The 9,441-nt window shown below is 40.8% G+C and overlaps 1 protein-coding gene and 1 pseudogene across 8 annotated transcripts in view; both read right to left on the bottom strand.

Moving 5' to 3' along the window:
- The window catches only part of MAP4 (microtubule-associated protein 4), a 280,646-nt gene that overhangs the window by 113,115 nt on the left and 158,090 nt on the right, over positions 1-9,441 (bottom strand). The gene's annotated exons all lie outside the window — the stretch shown is intronic.
- Positions 2,281-3,845, bottom strand: LOC105509802 (annotated as a pseudogene).

Genomic DNA, 9,441 nt, shown 5'->3' with positions numbered 1-9,441 from the left:
GGGCCTACTCACTGAATTTTTGCTTTCACTCCTAATAACTGAGTTCTGCTGGCTTGGAAGTGTTAGTCCCTAAGCAAGAAATATATCTACTAGCATACACAACAATGGTTTAATCGCATTAGAAGATGAGACTGCCACTTGGCTATTTGGGACTCCTTACACCACCAAACCAACAGGCTGAACCTACTGGTTGGGAAAGATTGAGCCCAATTTTCAAGGGGAAACTGGGTTGCTGCTACACGGTGAAAGCAAGGAGGACTATGTCTGAAACTCAAGGGATTATCTAAGGCCCTTCTTAATACCTCCATGCCAAAAATAAAGATTAATGGAAAACTACAGCAACCAAAAAAGGACTGGAGTAATGAGGGAATAAAAGTTTGAGTCATTTCACCAGGTAAAGAACCTTAACCAGCTGAAGTTCGTGCTGAGGGCAAGGGAAACATGAAATAGGTAACTGAAGAAAGAAGCCTAGATATCAACTATGGCCTCATTACCAATCACAGAAATGAGAATAACGAACTTTCTCTATTATATTTGGTATTTATTTGTATATTCTAACCATTTTCTTCTTTCCTTCTTCCCATTACTATAAGCTGGAATTAGTTTAGTTTAGTTTTGTTTTTTTGAGACCGAGTCTCACTCTATTGCCCAGGCTGAAGTGCAGTGGCGTGATCTTGGCTCACTGCAACCTCTGCCTCCTGGGTTCAAGCAATTCTCCTGTCTCAGCCTCCCAAGTAGCTGGGACTACAGGCGTGTGCCACCACACCCGGCTATTTTTGTATTTTTAGTAAAGACAAGGTTTCAACATGTTGGCCAGGATGGTCACTGATCTCTTGACCTCGTGATCCACCCAACTCGGCCTCCTAAAGTGCTGAAATTACAGGTGTGAGCCGCCATACCTGGCTTGAAATTAGATTTATAATACAACTTTTGTTAACAAGCTAGTCAGTGGAACTTTGTTTTCTTCCACATGAAAATCTTTAATGCTTATGCTTATGCATATCTGAATGCTTATCATCAAAGGGTGCAGTTTAAAAAAAAAAAAAAGGCAGTTTAAGGAAATTCGAGCATTTCAAAGAAAGCACTTTTAAAAATGTATATACATGAAGGTGGCCGGGCATGGTGACTCACACACCTGTAATCCCAGCACTTTGGGAGGCCAAGCGGATGGATCACCTGAGGTCAGGAGTTCGAGACCAGCCTGGAGAATCCCCGTCTCTACTAAAAATATAAAAATTAGCCAGGCATGGTGGCACGCACCTGTGGTCCCAGCTACTTGGGAGGCTGAGGCAGGAGAATCACTTGCACCTGGGAGGCAGTGGTTGCAGTGAGCCCAGATCATACCATTGCACTCCAGCCTGGGCAAAACTGCAATTTTCAAGGAAAAACAAAAAAAAGTGGCCAGGCACGGTGGCTCAGGTCTGTAACCCCAGCACTTTGGGAGGCCAAGGCAGGTGGATGACGAGGTCAGGAGATCGAGACCATCCTGGCTAACACAGTGAAACCTGGTCTTTACTGAAAAAAAAAAAAAAAAAAAAAAAAAAGCCAGGCGTGGTGGTGGGAGCCTGTAGTCCCAGCTACTCAGGAGGCTGAGGCAGGAGAATGGCATGAACCCAGGAGGCGGAGCATGCAGTGAGCCAAGACTGCGCCACTGCACTCCAGCCTGGGTGACAGCGTGAGACTCCGTCTCAAAAAAAATTAAAAATAAAAACAAATAAATAAATAAAAAGAAATGTATATACATGAAGACATTTTGCTAAATCATGAAATAAATGTAGTGCTGTAAGATAAAGGAAGATGAACATAAATTGAGTTTTGGCCATTTTTATTTTTTTTGAGATGGAGTCTTGCTCTGTTGCCCAGGCTGGAGTGCAGCAGTGCGATCTTGGCTCACTACAACCTCTGCCTCCTGGGTTCAAGCAATTCTCCTGCCTCAGCCTCCCAAGTAGCTGGGATTACAGGCACATACCACCATGCCCAGCTAACTTTTTGTATTTTTAGTAGAGATGGGGTTTCATCATGTTGGCCAGGCTGGTCTTGAATTTAGGATCTGAAGTGATCTGCCTGCCTCGGCCTCCCGATGTGGTGGGATTACAGGCGTGAGCCACCGTGCCCAGGCAGAGTTATGGCCATTTTGCCCCTCCACATGCTGCAGTCATCTTTAACCTGTTTAACTTAATCTCAATGATGACAGTTTTTTCTTTTTTCATCCTATTCAGTATATTTCAGGCTATTCAGCAGATGCTTGTGATTCTGGAGGTTCAAATCACTGGTGAAAGTTTATTCTGTTTCCTCAGTTTTACAGGAGTTTTTCTCCATAAAATGATCTGCTACCTAAAGTACCCTCTGTCTTCCTAACAGGCACTAAATTCAAAAAGTACCTTACTGAAACTTTTTTGTTCATAACTTTCATTGTTGGAGTTAGGTCATATCCTGCTAACAATAGTCTTACTGGAACTGATTCACCTTTTACTGGTGTACCATCCACTATTTCATATTTGGCAACCGTTTCTCTTTCTGTGGTGGTACTTACTGGGTCCAATTGCTGTGATCTCTTTTTTGATCAGTTGTAACCCCATATATGTTGTATTTTTATTCTTACAAGAAGTAAAATTCTGTAACAGTCACATCCTTTAAATGATACTTCATTATATTCAACTTCAATATGTAGACAATCTTCAATACCGACTTCCATCAGAATAGTTGGCAAGTTGGTGAACAGTAAGATCACATTCTTTTTACCAAGTCTGTCAGTCTTCTTACTACTATAACTTCAATACATCAAGAGGACATTAGCGCCAATGTAAGATTCTCATGACTTTTCAACGTGTATAAATTCAAAATCACAACTTCTGAGTCAGTTCTCCAGGTAAGGCTAGTTCTTTCAATAGGTTAACAAACTCTTGAATATTACTCTTATCATAGAAAAGTTCAATTTGATGTACAAATTCAATTCTAATGTTTTGGTGCTCTAGCCTCTTTCTAGTCTCTTTCACCTTTCCCGAAACAGATTCTCCACCATAGAGAAGACAGTGTTTTTCTACTTTGCCATTTTCAGTTTTCACTTCTGCCATTTTCTGTTTCCTTATCATTAAGGACAATATCAATCTCACAAATTAGACCAAACAAGCTTCCAAAAAACCTCACTGTCAGTGATACTGCCACATCCCCCAATATTTCACTCCTCTTCCCTCAGAACTCCAAGCCCCCAGCTCCCATCACATGACCTTGGCCCTCTGTCGCTGGAACTTCTATTTGAGGACTGATAAACAGCCAGCAGGATGGGCACAGTGGCTCACACCTATAATCCCAGGACATTGGGAGGCTGAGGCCAGAGGACTGCTTGAGCTCAGGAGTTTGAGACTAGCCTGGGCAACACAGCGAAACCCTGACTCTATTACAAAAACAAACAAACAAACAAACAAAAGCATAGCCAGCAATGGATACAGTGACTATCGGGGCTGAGCATGTCCTCATTCCTCATTTTAGAACACAGGTGAGAGTTTCACCCTCTGACATAGCTGTATCTTGTTAGGTGGAAACAAGGGTTGTTTCACTGTTATATGGGAGCTCAAATGTGTGTAAAGTGCGTATGGAAGCTAAGTAGTCAAAATAATAGGCTGTGCAAGAAATCAATATATTGCCTCTCAATTCCAAATCTACCTTTCATTGCCCTGCTTATAATAATGTAAACATTTCTTCCTAGACAGCTGGCATGATGATACTAAGCTTAGTAGAGGGCATGGAAGGAAGGGGTTTCTCTTCCTGGTTCTAGTGTGCTTTTCCATCTTCTTACTTCCATGGTGCTCATCCCAACAAGCTTCAGTGGGCACTCCCATGGACATCTTCCCAGGCAAGTTCCACTAGTGCCTCAAACAGGCTTGCTGGTGACGTAGCACCCCCAAGGTACAGCTTCCTGCTTAACTACCTTTGAGGTAGGAAACCAGCAGGACTTCATTTCCTGTCACACCCTGCCGATTGGAGCAAGATCTGGCTGAAACCAGCAGATGCTGACAAAAGTAACCTCTAGCTGCCCTCATGGTTGATTAGCATATAGACACTCCTACCAGTGCCATGGCAGTTTACAAATGCCATGGCAACAGCCTAGAGGTTACCTTATCTGATTCCAGAAACTTCCAGCCCCTTTTCCAGAAAGTTCTAAATAACCTGCCTCTTAATTAGCGTATTATTAATAACAAATATAAACAGCTAGTCAGCAGCCCAAAGGCACCGATTCTGGGCACACTGCCTATGAGTTAGCCCTGCTCAGCAAGAAGCAGTATTGGTTCAATAAAAGTTTCTTTCTCTCACTACTGGCTCACCCTTAGATTCTTTCTTGGCAAAGCCAAGAACCCTCCTGCGTTAAGCCCTAGTTTGGGGGTTTGCTTGCCCTACATCATCACCCTGACCTGCAGCAACTCAGCAAACATCTTTACTACCAAATGGAGACTTCCCCCAAGATACGTAATCAGCTTTGGGGGTGGGGGGGGGCGTACTTTTCCAAATTTGGTATTTCTTTGTGTACTCTGCCCCAGCCCTAAGGGTAGTGACTATTCCCTGTATCTGTCATTCCTGTATTCTTTAGAGTTCTCTTTACCTCTACAGTAAATTCTCTGTTCAAATTATGGTGTAGCTTCTGTCTCCTAACTAGACTCTGATCCAAATATTGGCCATTAAAAACAGCATAAATCTACATAACAGGAAAGAGTGAAGAAAAAATGAAAGACGTTTAACCCAAAGAAACTAAATCAGAAGGCACATGTTAATCTCTAAATATCTAAAAAGCTATCACCTACCACAGAACATACTGTATCTCTGTTGCTCAGCACTAACAGCAGCAGCAGAAATAGCAGAATGCCTGTTCGTTTTACACAGAAAAACTGAAGACCAGAAATATTAATTTGTTAAATAGAAAGCAAAATCCTTCAATTAAAACCTCTGAGGAATCTAATGTTAATACTTAAGTTTACAGTTGACACAGTTTTACATCTTCTCATTTCATTTTAAATTGCTGAAAACCCATTGGAGGGCCAGGCTTGCCAGTTTTTTGCAGTGAGAGTCCTAAGTTAATTTTTTCACAAGAAACAAAACAAAAAAACTCTTTCAGTCTGCCTGGAGCTCCCTTTTGAAGTTTCACCTCCAGTTTTGTCCTGTAGAAACAGAGCATTTCTGCTTCACAATGAACCGATATGCTCCAGTTACATCCAATTAAAATACTGTCACACAATCAATTAAGTAGGAAAAGGGGCTGATGGTCAAACAGAATGATTCATTAACAAAAGTATATAATGGGTTGAACTGTAAGGACTTTCTATGTGGACATTAATCATCATTCTCATATCATCTTATATTTAAATATTAACCCCTTCAACGAGGTTGCAAAGCACTGAAAATAATTTCTGTCACTTCAGGCAAACAACTATTTTTATAGAGCTCTCTTTTACAGAGCAGGAATCTTAGCCTCAAAGAGGGCAAACAACTTGCCTAAGAAATCAAAGTTAGTAGGTGCTCTATCCACAGCTTTCTCAAAATTTAAATAAATTCAAGACAGATAACATATTTCCAGAAAGATGTGTACCAATAACCTGGCAAGAATTATTGCAATTGTATCTGGTCTTGTTTTTAAGTTTCTTTTCCCATGTGAAGCCGGAAGCAAATAGATATTAAAGATTATTCATTCAATAGCTACAGAGGATCTACTATCTATCAGACGTGTCCTAGGTGCTGGGCCACAACAGTGACCAAAACAAAAACCCTGTCCCTCTCATAAAATTTGTTTCTATAATATCTTCTGATGGGGAAAGGCTGATAAGTAAACTACACAAATTATCAGAAAGTGGCATGACAAATGCCACAAAGAAAATTCAAGTAGAACAGTGGGATGAAAAAATAGAAGGGGTGCAATGTTAAAAAAGATAGTTGAGAAGTACTCATTGAGAAAGTGAAGAGTCAGTCATGAATATATCAGAGGGAAGAATATTCCAGGCAGAGAAAACAAATAGTGTTCAGAGCTCAAGGCAGATGCCCACCTGGCTTGTTCAAGGAACAGTAGCAAGAACACCATGAAGCAAAGTAAACAATGGGGTAACTAAGAAAAGATCTGGTCAGAAAGATGACAAGGACATCATAGGGCCTTGTGGTATTTCATAAGGACTTTGGCTTTTACTTTGAGATGGGAAACCACTGGAGGGTTCTGTGCAAAAGAACAGCAGGATCAATGTACAGGACCACTGTAGATGTTTTTAAGAATATGCTGCAGGGAGCAAGCAAATGGAAGCAGACAGACAAATTTGGGAAGTTACTATAGTAGTCAAAGTTAATGACGGTGGTCCAATCAGGGAGGGGGCAGTGGAGGTGGCGAGATGTGGTCCGGTTCCAAACATCTTTTTCTGACAAACTGGGTGTCGGGTGTGAGAGGAACAGAATAGGACAGGGAAACCAAATGTTTAGCCTGAACAACTAGGACAGAATTTCAATTTAATGAGATGGGGAGGCAGGTGTTTTTTTTCTTCTTTTTCTTCTTTGTTTTGATTTTGGGGTGGGGCAATCATGAATTCAGTTTAAAACATTTCAAATTTGAGATGTCAATTCTACATCCAAATGGAGATTTCAAGCTCAAATTTCAAATTTCCTTAGTTCTCCCTCAACCTCCTCATGGAATTTAACCAATATTGTACCTGTTCTTACAAAATGTTTCCTATAACTGCTTAGCATTTAAGCAATGTTTACATATCTGTGCATTTCTCTCTGCAACTGGCCAAACCAGAACTCAAGATACCTAACATATAAAGCATCCCTTTAATCCTGAAGAGACCTGCGACATAAATGATGGTTACTTTGAAACTTTTTTTAATTTAAATATGAGCTGCATTTGTTTATTTCTACCATTTTAACAATTTTTATGTGTACAGTTCAGTGGTATTAAGTACATTCACATTGTTGTGCAATCATCACCACCATCCATCTCCAGAACTTTTTCATCTTGCAAATCAGAAACTTTGTACCCATTAAGCAACACCACCTCCATTCCCGGTCTCTCCCAGCCCCTGGGAACCACCATTCTACTTTGTTTCTGTAAATGTGACTGCTAAAGGTAATTCATATAAATGGAGCATATTTATATTTGTTTCTGTAAATTTGACTACTTTAGGTACCACACACAAATTTGTATTTTTGTGACTGGCTTTTTTCATTTAGCACAGTATCTTCAAGGTTTATTCATGTTGTACCATATCAGAATTTCCTTCCTTTTTAAGGCTAAATAACGTTCCATTATATGAACGTAACACATTTTTGTTTATTCATTCCATGTGTTGATGGGACATTTGGGTTGCTTCCATCTTTTGGCCACTGTGAATAATGCTGCTACAAACATGAGTGTACAAATATCTGTTCAAGTCCCTGATTTCAATTCCTTTGGGCATATATCCAGAAGTTGGGTTGCTGTATCTTACAATAATTCTGTTTTTAATTTTTTGAGGAGCCACCGTACTATTTTCCATAGCACTTTCATTTTACATTCCTACCAGCAATACACAAGAGTTCTGATTTTTCCACATCCTCCTGAACACTTGCTAATTTCTGTTCTTGTTTTCATACCAGCCATCCTAATGAGTATGAAGTGATATTTTGTTGTGGTTTTGATTTGCATTTCTCTAATGATTAATGATGCTGAGCATCTTTTCATGTGTTTTTCTTGGCAATTTATGTATCTTTTATGAAGAAATGTTTCTTCAAGTCCTTTGCCTATATTTTTAATTTTGTTGTTGTTGTTGAGCTATAGGAGTTATTTACATATTCTGGATATTAACTCCTGAGAAGATAAAAGATTTGCAAATATTTTGCCTCCATGGGTTGCCTTTTCACTCTACAGAGATAGACAAAAATTTTCAATTTTCTTTTTTCTTTTTTTTTTTTTTTTTTTGAGACGGAGTCTCGCTCTGTCACCCAGGCTGGAGTGCAGTGGCCGGATCTCAGCTCACTGCAAGCTCCGCCTCCCGGGTTCACACCATTCTCCCGCCTCAGCCTCCTGAGTAGCTGGGACTACAGGCGCCCGCCACCTCGCCCGGCTAGTTTTTTTTTTTGTATTTTTTAGTAGAGACGGGGTTTCACCGTGTTAGCCAGGGTGGTCTCGATCTCCTGACCTTGTGATCCGCCCGTCTCGGCCTCCCAAAGTGCTGGGATTACAGGCTTGAGCCACCGCACCCGGCCTCAATTTTCATATAGCCTATTTTATCTGTTCTTTCTCTTGTTGTCTGTGTTTGTGGTGTATATCCAAGAAAACACTGCCAAATCCAATGTCATGAAGATTTCCCCCTGTGTTTTCTTCTAAGAAATGTATAGCTTTAGTGCTTTGTTTAGGTCTTTGATCCATTTTAAGTTAATTTTTTAATATAAGATAAGGGTCCCACTTAAAAAGAGAAAGAGAGAGAGAGAGAGAGGATTTCTCTCTGTCTCCCAGGATGAAGTGCAGTGGTATACTTTACCATAGCTCACTGCAGTCTTGAACTCCTCAGCTCAAAGGATCCTCCTGCCTCAGCTTCCTGAGTAGCTGGGACTACGGGCCTATACTACCACACCAGCTAATTTTTTTTTTGAGACGGATTCTTGCTTTGTCACCCAGGCTGAAGTGCAGTGGCACATCTCAGCTCACTGTAAGCTCCACCTCCCGCATTCATGCCATTCTCCTGCCTCAGCCTCCCGAGTAGCTGGGACTACAGGTGCCTGCCACCACGCCAGGCTAACTTTTTGTATTTTTTAGTAGAGATGGGGTTTAATTGTATTAGCCAGGATGATCTCTATCTCCTGACCTCGTGATCCGCCCTCCTGGGCCTCCCAAAGTGTTGGGATTACAGGCGTGAGCCACCGCACCTGGCCAATTTTCTTTTCTTTTAAGAGATGAGGTCTCCCTATGGTCTTGAACTCCTTGCCTCAAGCAATCCTCTCACTTGGCCTCCTAAAGCGCTGGGATTATTGGCATAAACTACTGTTCCCAGCAGGATCCAACTTTTTTTATGTGGATATTCAGTTTTCGCCACATCATTTACTGAAAACACTATCCTTTCCCATTGAATGGTCCTGGTACCGTTGTCTAAAATCATCTTACCATGTATAAAAGAGTTTATTTCTGGGCTTTCCATTCTGTTCCTTGATCTATATGTCTCCCTTGAAGTCAATACAACAATATAGTTTCAAAAGTATAGTTTTGATTACTATAGTATTTTAGTAAGTTTTGAAAATCAACAAATGAGACATCCAACTTTGTTCTTTTTCAAGATTGTTTTGGCTATTCAGGAGGGCTGAGATTCCAAATGGATTTTTCTATTTCTGCAAAAAACACTGTTGACATTTTGAGGAAAAAAGATCATCTTTTAAAAACACATTTGGCAGGGCGCGGTGGCTCAAGCCTGTAATCCCAGCACTTTGGGAGGCCGAGACGGG

The sequence above is a fragment of the Colobus angolensis genome, unplaced genomic scaffold (assembly GCF_000951035.1).
Source record: "Colobus angolensis palliatus isolate OR3802 unplaced genomic scaffold, Cang.pa_1.0 Scaffold18, whole genome shotgun sequence".
Taxonomy (NCBI): domain Eukaryota; kingdom Metazoa; phylum Chordata; class Mammalia; order Primates; family Cercopithecidae; genus Colobus; species Colobus angolensis.
This window is presented reverse-complemented; position numbering and strand designations above follow the sequence as displayed.